Source organism: Petaurus breviceps, unplaced genomic scaffold (assembly GCF_028583685.1).
Source record: "Petaurus breviceps papuanus isolate PSGF00001 unplaced genomic scaffold, PetGlider_PUasm1.0 220, whole genome shotgun sequence".
Taxonomy (NCBI): Eukaryota; Metazoa; Chordata; class Mammalia; order Diprotodontia; family Petauridae; genus Petaurus; species Petaurus breviceps.
Genome location: NW_027185876.1, coordinates 9,440,936 through 9,459,328, shown reverse-complemented (window position 1 = coordinate 9,459,328; position 18,393 = coordinate 9,440,936). Strand labels below are relative to the sequence as shown.

Below are 18,393 nucleotides of genomic sequence, written 5' to 3'. Positions count from 1 at the left end.
ATACATATATATATATATATATATATATATATATATATATATACATACTTTTTTTTTTAAACAGAGCAACCAATATGAAGCATACTTCCTAAGTACTGTAAGAGGTTCAGGGCAGTCAGTTTTTCTTTAAAATAAGTTCCTAAATACATGGCCACATTTCATCACTTAGAACCAGGTAAATTATTACCAAATACATCTTGAAACTATTATTCACTTCACGATTTTATTTAAAAACCCAGTCATTTTGAAACGTAAAAAAAAAAAAATCAAGGTTTGACTTATTTCCCACAAGCATAAAGAAACTTTGCTTTGCATTTTGTTTTTCAAGGGTTATTTGCCATATCTTATTCTGTACTCTTCAGTTTCGGTCCCTGGTTTGTTGGGCTTGACTGTTTGCTGACATTGCTAACAGAAACGTGCTCAGTGGACAAGAGCAAAAGCAATTTCAATGTAAGGAAATGAAGGAAACAGACCCAGAAAAAAAAAAAAAACACCCAACGATGAATGCATTTGAGAGGCAAGCGCCCTGTGGTCTCTTTTTCCTTCCTTTGCTTATCCTGGTGGGTTTAATCAGAAACAAACACAGCACTTCAGTGAAAAATTGTCAACAGTGTCAAAGTTTAGCCGGCTCTACGTAACTGCAAGACCAAAAAAAAGTCATCGTGATTAAAAAAATATCTATCTTTCATTAAGGAGCTAGCCGGAAATCTCAGGTATCCAAATGCCATTAACCCCCGAGCAGGGGCCGCTCGGGCAGCTCGCGCTGGAGCCGACCCGGGCACACACAGCCACAGTACGTTCCCTTTGTCCTGGCAGCCAGGCACACAAAAGGAAGAGAGGGACGGAAACTAAAACTTTCGGGAGCCTGGAGCTCCCTGGACTGGTCCCGACATGGAGGTGGCTGTGGGATGGTGGGATGGTAAGGGACGGGGAGCATTAAGCTTCGGTGGAGGTGACGGGGGTGTCCAAAAGAAAGTCTGGGAAAAGTAGCAGGAAGAAGGTAGGGATTTGGGGGTGGCGGCTCCCACCCAGCCTGGGAGGCCGCAGCAGCACTTGGCTCTGCCCAGCTTTGCGCGAGTCGGGCTCTTAAGCACTCCCTTCATCCGGTGCCCGGAATAAAAAGAATTTCACAAAAAGCCAAAATGCGTGCGCGCAAGGGAACAGGGGGCAGTCCCGGGTGGGCAAAGAGCGCCGAGGGCGGACAGAGGGACGCAGAGGAGAAGCGGCGAGGAGGGAGCTTGCCAGGCAGAGGGAGTTCTGGTCTCGGCACCCCGGCCAGGGCTAGGGAGGGGAGCCCCAGCAGAGGCTGGGGTGGGGGTGGGGGTCGGCGGGCGCGTTCCGCGGCGGTGCGCGCGCGCCCCTCGCCGCCGCCGCCGGGACAAGTCCTGCGGCAGCCCTATTGGCTGCGCCGGGGCCTGTCCTCCCGCTGCTCCGGCTCGCTGGGGCTGCCGCCGCGGCTGCTTCTGCAGCAAGCAGCCGCAGCTTCAGCCGCCGCCACCAGGACCGGCTCAAGCCCCGTAAGTGTCCCCCTTCGGCCCTCCTCCCCCACCCCCCCCCTCCCGTCCCCACCTCCCACCCTCCGAGTTCAGCTAATCACCCCCCCCCCCCCCCATCCGTGGACCCCCTCATCCGCCCCCCCATCCCGATCCCCCGAGTCAAGTCCCCCCCTCCAGCTAAGGCACCCAGCGGCAGCAGCAGCAGCTGCTCAAATGGAGTGGAAAATGGTCATTGGGTGGCATTGACTTATAGATTATCTGCTCCACGTTGGGTACTTAGCTGCCTGTAATCTTCTTTTGAGTTTGCCCGAGCCCCTTGCTGGAAAAATCAGGAGGGAGAGATTTGTCCTTTGCCGCTGTACACGATAATATGTTTATATGATTAGCTGAACTCAGAGGGTGGGAGGTGGAGACTGGAGGAGGAGGAGGCTGGAGGTGACTCCAGTTCAGACCTTGTGGAGAGTCTGTGTCAGGACTTAGCACTCCCCCATCTCTTTCTCTCTCTCTCTCTCCTTCTCTCCCCCTCTCTGCCTTTCTCTCCCTCTCTCCTTCTCTCCTCTCACACACGGAGGTGCTGGAGCGAAATAAGGAGCTGGCCATAGAATTTCTTGGGATTGTTGGGGGGGCATTTCCCCCCCTTCCTCTGTGTTGTGTTGCATTTATTAGAATTTTTCCTTCCCCCCTTTTTCTTTTTTTGAATTTGACTGTTTGCTTTCCTGAGCTTGATTCCTGGTCTTCAGCCTTTCATGGGGCAGCAGCAAAAGCATCGGGAGAGAAGATGAGAAATGTGAGGAGGGGTTGCAACTGTCTCACGCCAGAGGCCAGACTGTCCTCGAGGGAGATGTAAATTAGGTCGATGCGAACGACCGACGGAGGGGGCTTTGCTTTACAAAACTGAGCTGGCCCCTGCTGGTACTGGTGTGTGTCTCCTTGCCCCCCCTCCCGCGATCTGTGCTTAGAAGGGACTCCGAAGTCTGCTCACCTCTGATTTGGCTTGGCATCTACCACCACCCCTCTTCTCCCTCCCCCCGCCCATTTTTTGGATCTTGATTTTGCATTTTTTTTTAAAGACAGTGGGGTTTGGGGGGGTTATGTTTTTATAAAATCCCTTTTTCTCGGAGCGGCGTCTTGGAAACTGCATGAAAATGTTGACTTAACCCCAGTAGCCGCCCGGCACTGGCTGCTTGGGAGGAGGAAGAGGTGGAGGAGGAGGACGAGGAGGAGGAGGAGGAGGAGAAGGACAAGGAGAAGAAGAAGCAGAAGCCGTGTGTGTGTGTCCCAGCTCGGCGAGCCGCAGAGCTGCCTTCCCTGGTCCCTACTCCAGACTGCTCGTGCTTCCTGGCTGGACTGAGCCTCCCCCCCTCCCCACTTCCCGCGCCGCACTCTCCCCATCCAGCCTCGGTTTCTCCAGCTGAAGCCCTTTCCCCTCCTTCCCTGCCGGATCCCCTCCAGGCTTCCCTTGGTTTTCTGCGCCCCTCTCTGAGCTGCTTTCCCACCCTCCTCCCCCAGTGGATGGACCGATCTCCCCAGGGTCTGGCTCCCGAGACGGAGGTAAGATCTGCGCGCTGCGAACAATGTGCTGCTTTCAGAGCTTGCTATTTGCTCGCTTCCATCCATACCTGTTTGCTTTTCGCCTCCGCTCTTTAGGGGTCGGAGCCTTCCCCTTTCAAACCTCCTCCCCCCCCCCCCCCACTTGCTCGTGGGAGCTCGGGCTTAGTTTAGATTTGCCTGTTTGTTTGTGCTCGCCCGGGGCAAGGGTGAGACCCGGGACTCACTCTCAGTCTTTCTCCCCCTCCCCCAGACCCGGTCTGTGTCCCTTTTGGAAATCTATAGGAAGAGAAAAACTCCTCGGCCCCAGCCGTTGGGCTTTTTTTTTTTTTTTTTCCTGGAGCTGAGTGTTGTGCGCTGGGGATAAATCACGGGGCTGGGGGTCGGATTGGGTGCGAAGGGTTGTTGCTTTTTAAGCGTGTGTGTGTGTGTGTGTGTGTGTGTGTGTGTGTGTTGGGGGGATGTAAAAGATGCTCGCTCCCCCTCCCCAACTGGGAGGGGGTAGGAGGAAGTGAGCTGGGGACTGAAGGGGGGAGTGGGGGAATCAGGGTAGGGGTAAGTGGGAGGGCCTCGGGGGAAGAGGGGGCCAGCAGGACTAACCCCTCCACCCCCACCCGGGTTTGGTCTGAGTTGCTGGCTCGGACGGCTCTGCAAAGTGCATGCACCGCTTAATCCCGGCCAGTAAGTAGCTGGAGAGGAACGACTCGGGAGGAAGGAGGGAAGGTGGGATGGAGAATGAGGCCGGGGAGTTTGGGATTGGGGGGAGCGGGTCATGCGGCGGGCCCGACTGGCGGGGAGGGGGGGGGGGGGGGCGGGGGGGTTGGTGCTGTTGGGGGGTTTTTTTGGGGGGGTTGTTGTTGTTGGGTTGCCTGGTGTGGCGAGAAGATGACTGGAAAACGTAGCCAGATGTGGACGGGTCGGGGCGGGCGCGGGCGCCGGGCATGGTAACAATTAGGGGCCGGCGGGCTGCTGTTGTGGCTGCTGCTGCTGCTGCTGCCCCGGGTGGGTGGGGGGTCTTGGGAACTCTCTGGGCGGGGGGCTGAGGATGTAAAGGGGCGTCGGGCGGGGAGAATGCCTCTTGGGGAGGTCTGTCTAACGCCGGGGTCGGGGGACAGCGTCGGCCTTCTGGAGACCCTTAGGAATGAGCTGGAGGGGACTCGGTTTGTGGTGTGTGTATGTGTATGTGTGTGTGTGTGTGTGTGTATGTATATGTGTGTGTGTGTGTGTGTGTTTTGGGGAGGATGGCTGGGGCGGGCCTGGGGAAAGCTCTGCCAGCCTTACGGGAGCTGGATTTTGGAGGGTGCCGGGCCAGGGGAAGGGGAGGGGACGGTTTCGTTGGGCCGGCAGACACCTGGGCCTGGGCGCTGCAGGCTCGGGAAAACTTGATTGGCTCTGGGGCCCCTCCAGCGGCGGAGCGAGGGCGAGACGCTTGAGAAGGGAAGGCTAGGCTAGGCAAGGCAAGGCTGGCCAAGGGGGCCCGGCAGCCAGCAGCGCGCGGCGCACAGGCTCTGGCACTTGGGACTATTAAAGTTTGTTCCTCACTCCAGACTTCGGGATCTGGGCTAGTACACTGCAGAAGGCAGTAGCGGCTGGGCTGCCAAGCGCGCCCCTCAGACCCACTGGTCCTTCTGATGTGACACTTTTTGGGGGCGGACCTCTTCCTCTCCTTGTCTCCCCTCCAGCCCCTCGTGTCGCTCTCCCCCTTGCGCCTCTCTTCCGCGGGCCCCGCGGTTGCATTATTCTGTATGCACACTGTTCTGTTGCTGCCAGGGATTGAGAGAGGGGCCGCTCTCCTATTCCTTGAAAGGGATCAGGCTTCTTAGCAGCTCCTCCAAGGAGCCTGGACGAGCCTGAGCAGCAGCCACCATATGGTTCCCGTTACAAAAGCCAGGCACTGAGGCAGCCTTGTCTTGCCTTGCGTTCCCCCCTGCATTCTCTGCCGTGCGCACGGCGTCTCCCTCCCCTCTCTCCTGGACGCGGTTGGTTCATTCATTTGCCTGTCAGAGTCTGTGCCTGGAGCAGGCCCCACCAAGGCTGCTCGGGGGGCTGGACGCGAGCTGCCCACTGAAAGGAAGTCACAGCCGATCGGTAAATAATTACCTGTTGGGAATAGCTTTTACCAAATCAAGTGCAGTGCCGAGTTCTGGAAGACAGGGAAGGAGCAGGGCAAACAAAACTGACGGATGGACTTCATTTGGAGTTGCAGAATTGTGCGATTTTTTTTTGTTTGTTTAATAGGGAGGGAGATTATATTTAAGGAGTGATGGGACACCTTTTCTGGATTCTCTTCCTTAGACAAATGGCAACTTCGTAACTTTACAAGGAGTGTTTCTCTTATTATAGAGGGAGTGTTAATAAGAAAATCTTATGTTCAGGTGCTTACTCAGACTTGTTTTTTTCCTCTCTTTTGTCCGTCTCTTCCCCCCCCCCCCCCCATTCTGTGCTTGATGGAAAGAATCCTGCCGAACAAATGTTCTGTTGTTTGGTTTGCTCAGACGTTCGAATTCTCTCCTTTTGTTGTTTGCTACTAAAAGAGGTGCCATTTCACATCATTCTGCACAAATTGTTTGAATTAATGCAAGTGTGAATTCTTACCGTTTGAAGGGGACTATTAGCATATCAAAGGTTTCTTAGCTTCAGCTCAATTGAGAAAACTTCAGCCTGTCTTCCATTTACTTCCAAGCAGAGGCCCAAAGGGCAGTGAGAATTGTAAAGGGGGAAAATGGGGAGGTGGATTCAGGCTGTGTTTCTGAACTTTTACTGTTTTGTAATTATGTGAGTGAAAAACATTGTCTGTTACTGTGGAGCCCTTGCAATCGGCAAGACAATTATTTTCTATTGATAAATAGTTTGTTCCAAGAAAAAGGGTGCCCTTCTATGACAGTCACTGCTGCCTGGTTTTTGGTGTCTCCTCTTTGTTAAGTCAGATCTAGGAGACCTCTCCAAATTGAGCTCGTACTTTAGATATGGCCTAGACTTTAGCAGACTGAGAAAGAAAGAACTTGTAATTACTCTATGAAACAATGAACATCTTAACATAAAAGCACACTTGTTTCCAAACCAAGGTAACTTTTCTCTAATATTTAGGCTAAAACAATAGAAACTCCGTGGTGGCTCGAGAAAAAAAATTAAAAGGCTAATATCAACTCTTATTAAAATAATTTTTATTTTGACCATTAAAAAACCCCAAATTTGTAGATAAACAATATAGTAAATTTATATTTATCCTCACCTGTAAGGATACTTGTAGGATACCACTCCTTATGAATTATATGTAATGGATAGTTAGTATCTAAGATTAAATGTCTTAACAGTGATGTCAAGCACTAATTGTAACAGTAACAATAATAGATGCTGTAGCACTTTAAGGACTGCAAAGCGCTTTGCACATTACCTCATCAGTTTTGTCACATTTTTATATTCCAATATTTACCCTTCACATTTATTTCACAATTTATGATTCATTCCCTCAGTTCAGCTTTATATATATTTTTTTGCTTATGTTTCTGAAGAGATGGAACTTAGCCTATTTCAGTCATTTAAAGGAAATCAATCTTCATAAAGTAAGACCCAAGTAAAATATTTTGGTAATTTGGGCCATTTTCTGGACAGCAGATGCTTCATAGATTGGGGGAGGAGGTGGTAGAGTTTTGTCTGATTTAGATTTCTGGCAGAAATTGAAATCCTCTCTTTTTTTCCTTTTAGTTTGTATGAAATGGAATTTTCAGCTTAAAAAAAAGTGAGTTCTTAGAGCTTTTGAGATTTGGAAGCTCTTTTTATTTTTTATAGTTTTGCCTTTGATGGTTGGTTGATTTTGAACATGAAATTGATATGCCTTCATTGTAATAGGCATTCTTTAGTAATGTTCAAAAGAATCCCCTGGTCTTAATTTAATAAAGAAATTGAGCTGTGTAGTTTAACAATCTTGGAGGGAAAATGTAGTTGGTTACATAACATTAGTCAGCTTTCAGTTTAAAAGGGTGACAGTTTTGGGGGGGTATTTTACAGATGAGATTTTTAGTGGCTTTCAAATTGTATATCATTACCCTGAAATAATTTTAGAGAGTTAATTTACCTGCTTCCCCTCTGTTGTCTAAGAGTACCTTTTTGTGGTATAAAAGGCACACGCTGATGGGATTGCCATTATCACACTTAAGTTGCTGTTAACTAGTCTGCTTTGAATGCAGAGAGCAATAAAGCAAGCACATTAGTCTTTAGAGCTATTAGAGATAATCTAAAAATTGTCTAGAAAATGTTACTCTTCAGTTTATATGAAGGTGATCCTGATTTCGACAAATCTCTAAAGGTGTAAAATGCACAGGAAGGAAGATTTTCAACATTCAGATGACAAAATTGGACCACTTAGAGAAAAATTAATGTGCGGCAGCAGTACTTCAGCTGCCTTTTTCAATCACTGTGGGTTACTATGTGTTGGCAACAGAAAACGAATTTAGAGCTACAGATAGCTCTGGGAGCTAGTAGTTGGGGAAATCAGGCTATTGAATCATGTGGGGTAGGACAAACCAATTACTTCAGGTTTTGACTTGAGAATTTCCAATAAATATAATTTTCCTTGGCTTTTGACTTCCCACTTATTAATGGACTAACGTCAAAGCAGACAACAACACTTCCAAATGTTATAAAAACCTGTGTAAAGATACAGATCTCACATGTAACACTGTAAGTCTTCATTTAAGGCGAGCAGTTGAAATTTTTCTGACTGCAATTTTCACAATCAGCAGACATTAACACCAGGCTTCTGGGTGTTTCCCTTCCTTAAAATGAGCAAGAAAGAGAGCTTTAAAAACCTGTTTACTTAGAGATTAGAGTCTTATTTTGGAGGATCACTATAAACACTTTCTTCATGTTTCATTTATAAATGATCTAGCTATTAATGTCCTGAAGTCAAATAGGTAGTATGGTTTTGGGGGTGAGGGAGAGAGGGGTGAAAAAGAATTGGTTTGAAGACTTCAAAACTCTTAAAAATCCTGTTTGCAAACCATTTCCTATCAAAGGCATTGGTGTAAGGTAACATTAAAAAAATGGAATGAGTTGGAAATAGCTAAGTCTTCAAATAACACTTCATATTTTGGCAGATGCAATTTATGGTTGAGAGAATGCATGGTAATTTATGCCAAGGTGTGGGTTTTCACTTGAGAGGTAAACACTCTTAGAACCAATTGAGGAAAAAACCCTCACATTATTTTTACTTAAATAAAATTTCTTGACTCCATCCTATTTTTATGTTTAAATATTTCAATTTAGTGATATTTGGAAGGAAAACCTAAATGAAGAATGATGAGGTGAGAATCAGCCTTATTGGGGAATTTCGATTTGTAAAGTTTCTGAGGACACTGAGCTGCACTTGACATCATGACAATCCACTGTGTCTGGATGGGAGTATTGATGACATTTAGAAGAAAAAGAATTTCTGCCCTTTTTTTGGTAGAGAAATGTGCTATAAAAACTGAAAATGTAGGGTTTTTTTCAAAAGAAAGAGAAATTCAGAAATAAGTGGTAGAATTTTTAAAAAAAAAATTTAAAGCATTTTGTTAATTATCATAATCATTTGAAAGATGATGGAAAACGAGCTTTAAGCTAAGAACTTTGAAATAGATATTAATGACTTTACCAGCTAAAGTGTAAAATAAGCTATTATCTGGTATAAAATGGAAATCTTCCTGTACTTTAGGTAACACCCAGTTGCAAAATTTATTGAAATATCAGTCATATTACCTAAATAGATAACTGTTTTCTAAAGCTTTTGGGGAATGACTCACTCAGTCATTTTTATTCAGAAGTTAGATTGAAATCATAGATTGGATAACTTTTCTCTTACCTGACATTAATTACTAACTTTACAGCCACACCCAAATATTCATCTCTCTCAAAACAATTCTTGGAGATTCATAGACTGGGTAAAAGGATTTAATCTTCTAGATTGCTATAATTAGACTAAATTGAGTTTGTTCTCCAAATCTAATTTCTAGATTCCCTTAAAGATTATGGAGACCCTTTAAAAAAGAATCTGAACTTGGTTTTGTTTTTTTTCTTGATTGAAGAAGTGGTTTGGTTAGAATAAGGATATATGTCATTGAAAGAAGCAAATGAAAACCTCAAGTATCCTCACTGACTTAAAATTATATTAAGAGGAATAAGTATAATTCATCCCTCCAAGTTGCTCAATATGAAAGTGACGTTTTCCCAGTTTTAATTTAAACAATCAAAACAGGTCATGATTTCTTAGATGAAAAATATTATTATTATTCTCAAATATTAAAGTAGTATATTCATATTAGGAGGTGAAATTAGTATTTGAAGTTGCATGATTATTCCTTAAGAAAAGAGTTCATTCTCAAATTTTTGAATTTTGGCAGAGGTTTTTGTGGAATAAAATCAAGTACTGAGTCACAGATTCCAATAGAATTTGTTTTCAGGATTTTTTTTTGCTATCAGTCTATTTCTACAAGCCCCAAATTTACCCCAAATTATTAGAAAGCAGTAAAAGTCAGGAGCAGTGCAGACTAACTGGAGGAAATGAAGGTAACTATACTGGGGTTTAACCCTTGCAGGTAAGTGTACCTTATAGCAAAATGCTAGTATTGATTTCTTTGGAGCCAGAAAGCAAGTTTAAATACAATTTGTTTAATTAGAACAAAAATTCACTTTTATGAAGTAATATACTTTGTCTTTGTAGAGGATTTTATGCATTGTGTGGTGGTAAGTAAAATCCCATCACAGTTGTATAAATTTGTTCAATTACCAGAACAGCTAAAAGAAAAAAAAAATCAATTTACGCTGAAAAGCAACAGAAATTAGATTACCTTGGTTAGGAGGAACTTGCCAGGAGTGACTAAATTGCTTTAATAATAACTCAGATTTACTAGAGGACAAGAATAGTTATGTTTTACCTACTCCCTCTCCCCATTAAAAAAAAAAAAAACTTCCCCCCATACACTGTTTGGTTTTGTCTCTTTTTTTGTTATAAGAACATTTTTTGCTTCCCACTTAAGGGGGAAAAAAAATCACAAAGCCAAAGCAGAAGCAATTATAGAGAAGTCCTAAAAGTTAACAGAATAGGGGGAAAAACCCTATTTATCATATGATTTAGAAAACAACAAAACCTCAAATTACTTTAGCTATTTGGTTTCATTAATCATTTTCTGGACTTTTTGGTCTAAAAAACAAAATTTTTATACATTTTAGCTGTGATTGAGAGGCAAAAGATAAAATTAATTACATTTCTTAGACCTTTTGTGAAAGCATCTTATTCCTTTGAATGTAAAAAATTTGAGCTCTTCCTTAGAATTAACTAAATCTATTGTCATTCATTAATCAAAAGATAAATTCTAGACTGTTGACTGTCTTTGACTCTTCTTGTTAAATGTCAGTTTTGAATTCTTGCCATCTCTAAGTTATCCTAGTAAAATAGCTGGACACCTGTTTTATTAGCAGGTTGATTCATTATGGGTCTCAGATTTACTAGAGGATAAGAATAGTTATGTTTTACATACTCCCCACCCCCTTAAAAAAACAAACACGTCCCCCCTTGACCCCCCTCGCCCCCCAGCCCCCACCCTCTTGAGTAATTCTTGGGACACAAAGTCAACTTTCTGGGATTCTTGGAAAAACTGGTCAAAAAGAGAGGACAAATGTCACTTCAAATAGAGATGTTTAAATCAGATTTCTGCCTAAGGGTAAAATTTAGGTCTGTTTTAGCCCGGATGTAATGTCTCCCTCTACAGAGCACAGCATTAATCACGACCTGACAAGAGAACTTGGGCTGAGGAAAATGGGCCCCTGTTGGTCTTGTCATTGATTTTTCCAATCTGTGAGGAGTACATTATAAACATTAAAATTCACACAAAGGGATTAAGACCCAATCTCTACATTTCAGTGTTGAAATCATTTGCCTTAAAAGAAGGCTATTTAAAACTGAAAGACTTTTTTTAAGGATCTTTTTTTAGGTAGGGGGAGTACTTTTATAAAAATAGAAGATTAAAAGGTGCCTTAATCAGTTACAAGTCACCTTCCACATGGCCAGAGTTAAGTTTACTACTGTTTTAAACTATGTTAAATAACTTGGAAAAGATACTTTATAGCTGATGATAGAATGAAAAGAATAAAGATGAAAGTGAAATATTTCTGTGGGTCAAATAAATGATGAATACAAGTTAAATTTTCACTTCTTCCAGAAGTCTTTGTATTTCATCGAAAATTTCTCCTTTTATTACTTAAGATGAACAAAACAACAGCTCTTATGTGGCTTTAAAGATGATGGTAGTTTGTTTAATAGGAGAAAGAAAGGGAGTTTAATGTTTTCATGCTCCAATTAGTAAGTGACTGCATTTTATCAGTCTTAGCAAAGAAGGAAAAACAGTGAATGGCATTCCATTATAATCTCTTAGAAAGTACTCAAGTAAATAATTTGATATTTAATTTCATCTTGTTGAAAGACGGCTTGCATAGATTGTATTGAGTAAAATGTACCTTTCTGTGTCAGAATGTTCTATTTCTCCTTTATGAATGATATATAATCAAAGCTACTATTTTAGCACTGAGTTTTAACGGTGACATTTATTTGACTGATCTTAAAGATGAGAACATTATTTTGTTTTAAGACTCAATTCTTGCTCACGGTTCACATAAACACGTTTATCTATCTCTGTGTTGTGCACTTCTTCGGGGAGTATTGTTATATCAGTCAACACCTCAGCCTGAGTATTGCCATGGCTCTACAGGAGAGAATCATCTAACACCCATTACTGTCAGAAATGGGTCTTGGCAGCTGGGGGAGGGGTGGATGACCTTGTTTTTTACTAGCTCTTTCTTTGTTGTGAATGGGAGATGTCCTACATAGGACATCCCTGTTTCCTTTACAAACTTAGGTCTGAAATCTTAGTCATTTAATCACTCTTAATTTGTACATGAAATTAAAAGTAACATTAATCCCCAGTCTAATGGGTCAACTTGGAGAAAGACTACCATGGACCATTTCATTAGTTGCTTTTTCATTTCTGTCTCGGTTAGGTCACATTCACTTGAAGAACTCTTGACTCCAATTTGTGGGACAGGATGCAGATTGCTTCTGTTTAAAATGTCTTAAGAGGACAGCAAGTGACCAGTTTCTCTTAAGTCACTTATTTGTAAAAGGTGCCTTTCGTAACAGATTAAAAAGATTATCAATATCTTTCATTTTCTTATCCCTTAATTTCCCTTCTAGAACCACTGAGTCTTTAGAGCTGGAAGGCATCTTAGCTACCTTTCATCTAACAATCTGTCTCATTTTACTGATGAGGAAACTGAGGCGGGGAGGGGTTGAAGTGCTTTGCCCAAGGTTACTAATATTGAACTTCAGAGCTAGTACTTCTGACCCTAAAATCTTTTCATTTGATGCTTCATCTCAAACAACTTAGAGCTCAGAGTTTTCTATTCCTTTTTGCTGTTACTAATTTATGAATAACTGTTAGTATCAGTTACATACTCTTTAATCCATTGATTCTTCCATCTTTAGTTCCACCATGTACAGTGGCACTTTTTACATTCCTCTAATTGTAATTTCAGTTATAGACGACTTCCAGGGCTTCCTTGTTTGTTCCTAGGAACTAATTTTGAGAAGTAACACATTGTGTGATTCTCTGATTAGTTTTATTTCCATACACATAAGTGTTTTTTCTTTTCTTTTTGACAGTGTTTTAGTAAGGTAAAAGGCAGAGTTAATGTTCTGTTAATGAATTACAAGGAGCACAACATAAAGAAATTAAGTTTGGAATCTTCTTTGTTTTAAATTTGATGTGAGATTACTGTGCCTCATCCCCCTCACCCATCCATGTGTCTCAGCAAATTATCACTATTCTAATCTACCTTCCTTGCTCCATGTTCAGTTATAGAACTTTAATGTTTACCCCTTTTTTCTCAGTGCTATTGCAAAGGAATATAGAATTCTACATTTGAGACCTTCTTAGATGGGCGATATGCCTTATAGAGAAAGAATAATATATTGATTTGTCTCCTTTCTTTCAGACAGCTGCTATATGTAGATCATGATTCCAAACCTGTCTCTATAAAATAACTTCTCATATTAGCTTTACCTAATCTAAGATTGTAACTTAAAAAAATTAAAGCTTTTTTTTTTAAGGGCAAAAGAAATCCCTTGCAAAATAAAGGTTTCCTCCCTCCCTCCTTCCTTTCCTTCCTTTCCTTCCTTCCTTCCTTCCTTCCTTCCTTCCTTCCTTCCTTCCTTCCTTCCTTCCTTCCTTCTTTCCTTCCTTCCTCTCTTCCTCCCTTCCTTCCTCTCTTCCTCTCTTCCATCTTTCCATCCTTCACTGGGAGAAATGAATATTGTTATGGGGTTTGCTTTTTGAGGTACTTAGAAAATTTGGCATATTTGTTACATTTTTAAATTGTTTCGTTCTGTCTAGTTTTTGTCGTTTAAAAGAAAAATGGCATCCCTCTGGAAAACAGAATGAATGAGCCAGAACCTGAATGTCTCCCAAATCTTCAGACGTAGCCTAAGAAGCAGAGGATGCTTCCCTTGCAGAAGTAACATATATATATATGTATATATATATATATACATATACACACATATGTATATATTTAATTCAAACAAAAAATTGTCAGCTATATCTATAATGTTTTTGTTGGCAGACGGTTCACTGCAAATGACAGAAATCTAACCCTGAAAACATGCCAGGAAGAATAAAGTCAAGATTCGTCAAAATCAGATTTTGTTCTTTAATGGGATAAATGTGAATTGTATAGTTTTTTGTGTTGGATTTTCTTTCTGTCTTTCAACATTTCTTGGATAACTTTGTGATTCAAAACGTAAAGATTTTCCCTTTTGTCTTTGGCTGTAAATTGAGTGTAAGTGCCATCCTTGTTTATTTTGTGATTTTGAGGTGAATCAAATAAACTTGGATGTTCTGTCTTGTTTTGGGTGGTCTGTCTTGGCAGCCTCCCGCTTTCTGTGTAAGCAGAGTAGTGTTTTTCTTCTCCATATAGATCCACTGTATGGGAGCAGCTTTTGAGTGACTTTGACTTAACCCTTCCCTCTGCTCAAGGACAAGAAGGGAAAGCGAATAAGCATTTATTTAGCACCTACTTTGTACTAGACACTGCTATACAAACATGATCTCATTCAAACTTCACAGCCACCATAGGAAATGGGTGCTCTCATTATCCCCTTGTTACCATTGAGGGAACTGAGTAATGACAAAGTTTGTAGAGCCAGCCTTAAATGTCTTAAAGGAATTTTTTACTAGAACTCATTTTCATCACCTAATTGTTAGAACATTTCTAACAAATGGTGATAATTGCCTTCATTTTTTATCCTGGCTACTATCTATGTTTCCCTCCTATTTTTGCTAACCCTTTTTATTACCTGCAGAGGGAGCTTGTATATGAGATAAAATAATCAGGGACCTCTGGAAGTTGATACTTTTCTTCTGGAAAAATGTAACTTCATTTAAAAATATTTCTTTCCCATGTTTTTGAGAAATGTTATTCCAAGGGAGAGAATTTTAAAGCTCTTATGACAGTAGTCAAATGAGAGAAAAATAAATGTTCTAGACATCAAGTATTTACAATATGTTGTTTTTCTAGATTAAATGTTTGTTGGTAATTTTTAAGGGATCAAAACTGGAAAGATGAAGTATGTAATCAAAACGTACAATTGAAAAAGGGGGGGCACTTGCACGTTTGTACGGAATGGTTATGCCAGCTTCAGGAAGAAAGATTGCCTATAGAACTATCTTTTGTCTACTATCAGCAAAGTTTTACTAGAAAGTTCTCCAGGTGATGTAAAATGTTTTTTGACAGACCTGCACATAAGATGAGAGTGGATTAAGTTCCTCAACATTTAATTAATAGATATTCATTAGACTGCTTACACAGGCAAAGCAAATGCTTTGTTTAAGAAAACAACAAATCAACAGATCACTTTGGATTAATGACTTACTCCTGATAATGGGACAATTTAGGGCAGTAACACTTAACTGCATAAGCTACCAGTTAAAAGCCAGCAATAAACAGTTTAGCAAACTGCTGAATGAATGGGGAGCATGGGGGGAGGGAAGGGAAAAGAAATGTAGCCACAACATAGACCATTGGGTAAAAATCTGATCTGTAAATACTATGCTACTTAATTTCTAGGGAAGTGAAATGCAACTATATCATAATTGGTACAGAAATACTCAGATTTAGGGATTTTGTGTGATGAGGATAAAAGAATGGTAAGTAAAAGTTAAAATATTTTTATTGAATAAAATATTTCACATTAATTCTGGTACTGAGTAAGACATTTTGCAATTGACTAAGTAGTAACAAAAATTCTGCCATTTTTGCTTGTATATTTTAATTGCTCTGATTTTTCCCCCAGTCTTTTCTTATTAAATAAAATGAAACTATTATTCAGAAATAGTTTCACATTTAAGTCCTGGGAAATATGTAGATGTTGGTTTCTCCCTGCCTCACTTAGTTTATCAGAGACCTATACTGACTTTATATTTTGAGCTTCTTTTTTAAATACCCAGAAAGGTTTTTTTTTTCTTCTCTCTCCTGTCTTACTGAACATCATCTCAGTGGCAATTTATTATTTATACTGGCTAATCCTTACTAATGTGAAAAGTCAGCTTGTTATTGTTACACCAAATGGCCCTCTAAGTAGGGAAACAGTTAAGTAGATCTCCTCTAATAGGTTGTTGTCTAATAAAGAGATTTATGGCATTGGCAAGGTCTATTGTATTGGTATTACCCTCTCACAGCTTGATCATGTATTATCTTAACAACTCAGTACTACATTTTATGTGTAGTATTTTCATAACAGTGTAAGAATATTAGCCACAGCAATTACATTCCAATAGGATTGTGATGGTATGTTTTATACAGAAATATACAAATGCCGACTTTTACATAGAGATTTTGATGGGTACCCAGCTTTTCGAGGTTGCAACACTTGCTTGTGAAATACTGAGATAAATGGTGATACCTTAACTTGTTTCTTACCAAAGAAAATGTGGAGCGGTGAATAGAATCTGGTCTTCCCAGCTTTTTTCTCCTCCTTCTTCCTCCTTCTAGTCTTCCCCCACCTCACTCTGAGGTAAAGATTACTTGAATATTCAGTCCAGTCAGACTGTTCCAGGGAGCACATAAGTATCAGAAAGTCCATGTAACTTCTGTATGGATGTGGGGAAACACTCAGCTAGGATAAATTCTTCACAACTTTGAAGGTAGGAGATGGATATTTTAAATAATAATATTGATGATAATAGCATTGGAAAACCCTTATGAAGAAAATAGCTCAATTAAATGTTTTCCCCCATGTTTTAATTCTGCTATAAAATTATTTTGTATTTTTAGTTTTTAAAGAAATGCTAATGCAAAGAAATTATTTGCATACTTTTTAAATGTCATTTTGGATTTTGCCATTTTCCATCAGAAATTACGCAGACCCTTGTTCTTAATTCTCTATAAAAGCTTCATAACTGAACACTGTTAAAATTAAAAGAAATTATTAAAAAACTAATCTGATTATGTTCTCAGCTCATCTGTGCCAATGATATTTAACTAGAATGAATTTTCATGTATTATCAAGTCTATATAGCAGTAAAAGGATTTTTTTTTAATCGTTTGAGGAGAAAGCAAAATGATTGCTTCTTTTTCAGTAGACAGGGTTTTTCTCTGTAAAATGTGTGAATGCATTTTTACGTGGATTAATAATTTTAAACTTAGAAAGCTGCTACAGATAATTTTAAATATCTACTACAAATTAAATTAGAAAGTAGTATAATGTAGACTTAGGTTTATGTTTTTTAATACATTGAAAACTTGGGAAAACCATGCTTAAAAATAAAATGACTTTCAGAATCCTACAACTAAGAATATAAAATTATCAAAAGAATCTTGTAATCAGATAAGTATTATGATGATTCAAAGTTGGAATTTGGGGAGTGTATTTATATATATATATATATATATACATATATATTTATAATAAGGAGTGCTTAGAATGCAAAGTTGAGGACCTGCAGATTAAATGTTATGAACTTTCAGAGAAAACAAAAAATACATTAATTACTATGCTTTTAAAATTTTCTGCTACTTTTGGAGTGTAAGGAATACAGAGACACCCTAGCCATTCAGAATAGAAAAAGTGCTATTTTTGTTTTCTTCCCTTATAAATAGATGAGTTATGTGTCACTTTGACTTTTTGACAAAATTGACAAAGCTGAAATCTATTTATGAACTTATTAGACCTAATCAGTTTTTATTATTTATAGTATTTTATAACAGGTCACTTTTAGGAAATCATATCAGGCAGACACATTCCTGAACCAAAGGTTTAAGATATCTACCCTTAGATTCTACTCCATTAGAAACTGGAAATGAGAATATAATATAGTATTTACTGTCCATATGCTCTGTGTGTAAAGCAAGAATAACAAAAAAAAGGTAAGCAAAAACAACAAAACTTCAAAATATGTATGGAGAAGGGCTCCATAAATTAAATGGAATATTTAAGGAAGTAGATGCTTTATATGATACATCAAAATAATGGAAAGAATCAGACCAGTGATGGTGAAAAATTCTATCTTTTAGGTGAAGTTTATATTTTCTAATTATACAATGTGAGGTATTTATTAGCTGATCCATTTTTGGGACTCATTTTGCAAATACTTTTAGAACAGTGGGTACTTTATGTAATTTAGAATAGTTAATATCTTATTTATCATTTGCACTGAGATCACCAAAATAAATATGTGGTGTTGAAGAAAATATTCTAATTGTACCCAATGGACTTTTAAATAAGGGTCTTCCTTCAAATGTGTGAATTATAGTTTCACATGCTTGTATACTATTGTAAGCATTCTTCGGGAGTACAAGTAGAGTCAGATTGGCCTACGATTTTTCCTTTCTCATTCTACCATGTATAAGAGGACAGTACTTAGAAATTTATTTGCTTGACAAATAGGTCAGTTCTGCAGGATCCATGATTATCTTTGGGTGATGTTTAAATAATCTATATAATGAAAGATTGGGGGTAGTGAAACACTTTGAAGTATACTTAGAATCTTTGTAGGTTTTGGTCCATGGGATTCAGATACAGCTGTAACACATTAAAGTATTAAAAAAAATCATTTCCAACAGCTCTTTTTTAACATTATAATTTTATAGTAATTTAGGGTGATTAGTAGTTATAAACTATTTTGTAATGCTGTGGTGACTTAGAATTGTAAATAATACAGTGACTTTTATAAGAGAAATCAACGCACTGTAGTCCCTGATTAATGGTCAAGTATATATTTTGTGGTTTACTTATTTTAATAGGTTCACCCCCCCCCCCCCCCCC

The 18,393-nt window shown here is 40.0% G+C and overlaps 1 protein-coding gene and 1 long non-coding RNA gene across 14 annotated transcripts in view; one reads left to right on the top strand and one right to left on the bottom strand.

The window, feature by feature from the left end:
• The window catches only part of LOC138166186 (uncharacterized), a 6,791-nt gene extending 4,884 nt beyond the window's left edge, over positions 1-1,907 (bottom strand). Inside the window, exon 1 of the long non-coding RNA XR_011169563.1 lies at positions 1,778-1,907. This is a non-coding gene — a long non-coding RNA (uncharacterized lncRNA). The remainder of the gene's footprint in view (positions 1-1,777) is intronic.
• Positions 1-18,393, top strand: part of ADGRL2 (adhesion G protein-coupled receptor L2) — a 372,405-nt gene that overhangs the window by 135,682 nt on the left and 218,330 nt on the right. For 2 of the 13 annotated variants that reach the window (XM_069094617.1, XM_069094625.1), the window contains exon 1: positions 2,100-3,047. The exons of 9 other annotated variants lie outside the window; for them this stretch is intronic. The gene's annotated coding sequence lies outside the window, so the exon portion shown is untranslated. Of the gene's footprint in view, positions 1-1,376; positions 1,518-2,099; positions 3,048-3,592; positions 3,726-18,393 lie in introns of those variants that run through there. 2 more of the 13 variants (XM_069094618.1, XM_069094619.1) reach the window with 2 other exon arrangements.